Here is a 3670-nt window from a genome sequence, read left to right on the forward strand (position 1 = left end):
AGCCATAAGGCTGATGTGGCCCTCAGTGAAAATGAGTTTGACACCCCTGGCCTATGCAGTTTCTACTGAATGGTTTGAGGGGTTTGCCTATACTTTTGCTACAGAAATGTTACTGGGGTCTGCCTATACTCTTGCTACAGAAATGTTACTGGGGTCTGCCTATACTCTTGCTACAGAAATGTTACTAGGGTCCACCCATACTCTTGCAAAAATGCTGATGATCGTGATTCTAAAAGAGATTCCTTGGAAGAAGGGGAGCTGAGAGATCAAAGAATGGAGACTACTATTAGGAATTCCCCTTACAGACGTGAAGATTTAATGGAAGACAGAGGTGAAGAAGACGACTCCTTGGCTATTAAACCTCCCCAACAAGTTTCCAGAAAAGAAAAATCTCACCACAGAAAAGATGAGAGGAGGAAAGAGAAGCGCAGACACCGCAGCCATTCTGCCGAAGGAAAATATATACGTGTGAAGGGAAAAGACAGAGAGCATGAAATACGAAAAAGACACAGAGAAGAGCAAGATAAAGTTCACCATGAGCGGGAGCGACAGAAAAGGCGAGAGCTGGCCCGAGAGCATTCTAGAAGGGAACGTGACCGTCTGGAGCAACTGGAACGGAATCGTGAGCGTGAAAGGAAAATAAGGGAACAACAAAAAGAGCAGAGAGAACTGAAAGAGCGTCAGAGGAGAGCGGAGGAGCGGCGTAAAGGCCGGGAGACCAGGAGAGAAGGGCTCGCAGGATCTGCACTTCCTGAGCGCAGGAAGCCCAGGGCTCTTGCCAGAGACTGAGAAAATGCAGTACAGTGCAGATTCAAGAATACTTGTAGAGTTTAGCACTCAAATAACTGCTCATCACAGGACAGCAAGAGAGGAACATGGTGACAAAAATAAAGTCAATTACCGCAGTCGCAGTCCCATACGTCTGCAGTGGGAAAGGGCTGAGGCAGGAGATATGAGAAAACCAGTGAAAGAAGACAGACCAGATGTAAGGGATCTTCTGTCTGACCTGCAAGATATCAGTGACAGTGAGCGGAAAACAAGTTCTGCGGAATCCTCGTCAGCAGGGTCCGCGTCTGGGTCAGAGGAAGAAGACGAGACCAGCTCTGAGGAGTCAGAAGAAGCAGAGGAAGAGGACGAGGAAGAAGAGGAGGAGGAAGAGGAAGAGGAAGAGGAGGAGGAAACTGGAAGCAATTCAGAGGCTGCATCCGAGCAGACTGCAGAAGAAGTCAGTGATGAAGAGATGAGCGAGGAAGAGGAGAGAGAGAGAATGGGAATCCCGTTCCTGTTGTTACAGAGTCCAGATTTGATCACGACTCTGCTGAGAGTGATGACGATGACGACGAAGAGGAAGATGAGGAGGAGGAAGAAACTAGAATTGAAAGCCCACATTCAATTGCTCAGACAGATGGCGAATACGTCCCTGATTCTCCGGTCATTTCACCTGTTGAGCTGAAGCAAGAATTACCTAAATATCTTCCAGCGCTACAGGGCTGCCGCAGTGTGGAGGAATTTCAGTGCGTGAATCGGATCGAGGAAGGAACCTATGGAGTTGTGTACAGAGCAAAGGACAAGAAGACAGATGAAATTGTTGCAGTGAAGAGATTAAAAATGGAAAAAGAGTCTCTCCAGGAGATCAACACCATATTGAAAGCCCAGCATGAGAATATTGTCAGGGTCCGGGAAATTGTTGTTGGAAGTAATATGGACAAAATCTACATTGTGATGAACTATGTAGAACACGATCTGAAAAACCTGATGGAGACGATGAAGCAGCCCTTCCTACCAGGTGAAGTGAAAACGCTTATGATACAGCTGTTAAGGGGCGTCCATCACCTCCATGATAACTGGATTCTTCACAGGGACCTAAAGACCTCCAATTTGCTGCTCAGTCATGCCGGGATATTAAAGGTTGGAGATTTTGGCTTGGCCCGTGAATATGGCTCTCCTCTAAAACCTTACACTCCCATTGTGGGGTCACCTTTTGGTATCGAGCTCCAGAACTTCTGCTTGGCGCTAAGGAATACTCCACAGCCATAGACATGTGGTCGGTGGGCTGTATATTTGGAGAACTTCTGACCCAAAAGCCTCTCTTTCCTGGAAAATCTGAGATTGATCAGATCAACAAAGTATTTAAGGATCTTGGTACCCCAAGTGAGAAGATCTGGCCTGGTTACAATGAGCTTCCAGCAGTGAAGAAAATGACCTTTTCCGAATACCCTTACAACAACCTCCGGAAGAGATTTGGGGCTCTGCTCTCGGATAAAGGATTTGACCTCATGAACAAGTTTCTGACCTACTGTCCTGCAAAAAGAATTACTGCAGAAGATGGCTTGAAGCACGACTATTTCTCTGAAAGCCCCCTGCCGATTGACCCTTCCATGGCCAGCAAAAAGTGAACAGCAGAGAGTTAAACGTGGCACAAGCCCTCGACCCCCGGAGGGAGGACTCGGTTACGCTCAGCTGGGGGACGATGATCTCAAGGACACTGGATTTCACCTAACCACCACTAATCAGGGGGCATCTGCAGCAGGACCCAGCTTCAGCCTCAAGTTCTAAGTGTACTGAAAAAGGAAAAGACTTTATTTTCTGACTTGAGAACTGAATAATAAGGGCAAGGATTCAGATCCAGCAAAACCACCGAAATATTGTAGCAGACTCATCTACCACCCCATCATGATCTCCTCATTCCAGAGAAGGACCTCGGGACACGAACAGGGACTGGCGTCTTTGACGTATTTATTTTTCACTACTGTATATTTGTAGAATTAAAATGCAATTTTTAATTGTTAAAAAAAAAAAAGAAATGTTACTGGGGTCTCCCTATACTTTTGCTACAGAAATGTCACTGGGGTCCACCTATACTCTTGCTATAGAAATGTTACTGGGGTCTGCCTATACTCTTGCTACAGAAATGTTACAGGGGTCTGCTTATACTTTTACTACAGAAATCTTACTGGGGACCGCCTATACTCTTGCTACAGAAATGTTACTGGGGTCCGCCTATGCAGTTTCTACAAAATGGTTTGAAGGGTTCGCCTATACTTTTGCTACAGAAATATTACTGGGGTCTCCCTATACTCTTGCTACAGAAATGTTACAGGGGTCTACCTATACTCTTGCTACAGAAATGTTACTGGGGTCTCCTTATGCTTTTGCTACAGAAATGTTACTGGGGTCCGCCTATACTCTTGCTATAGAAATGTTACTGGGGTCCGCTTATACTCTTGCTACAGAAATGTTACTGGGGTCCGCCTATACTCTTGCTACAGAAATGTTACTGGGGTCTCCTTATGCTTTTGCTACAGAAATGTTACTGGGGTCCGCCTATACTCTTGCTATAGAAATGTTACTGGGGTCCGCTTATACTCTTGCTACAGAAATGTTACTGGGGTCCGCCTATACTCTTGCTATAGAAATGTTACTGGGGTCCGCCTATACTCTTGCTACAGAAATGTTACTGGGGTCCTTCTATGCAGTTTCTACTGAATGGTCTTAGGGGTTTGCCTATACTTTTGCTACAGAAATGTTACAGGGGTCTGCCTATACTTTTGCTACAGAAATGTTACAGGGGTCTGCCTATACTTTTGCTACAGAAATGTTACAGGGGTCCGCCTATACTCTTGCTATAGAAATGTTACTGGGGTCCGGCTATACTCTTGCTACAGAAATG

The 3670-nt window shown here is 45.7% G+C and overlaps 2 pseudogenes; both read left to right on the forward strand.

The window, feature by feature from the left end:
• Positions 1–213: 213 nt before the first annotated feature.
• On the forward strand, positions 214–789 carry LOC136621509 (cyclin-dependent kinase 11B pseudogene; annotated as a pseudogene).
• Positions 790–793: 4 nt separating this feature from the next.
• On the forward strand, positions 794–2669 carry LOC136621508 (cyclin-dependent kinase 11B pseudogene; annotated as a pseudogene).
• The last annotated feature ends 1001 nt before the right edge of the window (positions 2670–3670 follow it).

The sequence above is a fragment of the Eleutherodactylus coqui genome, chromosome 3 (assembly GCF_035609145.1).
Source record: "Eleutherodactylus coqui strain aEleCoq1 chromosome 3, aEleCoq1.hap1, whole genome shotgun sequence".
In the NCBI taxonomy this organism is placed as follows: domain Eukaryota; kingdom Metazoa; phylum Chordata; class Amphibia; order Anura; family Eleutherodactylidae; genus Eleutherodactylus; species Eleutherodactylus coqui.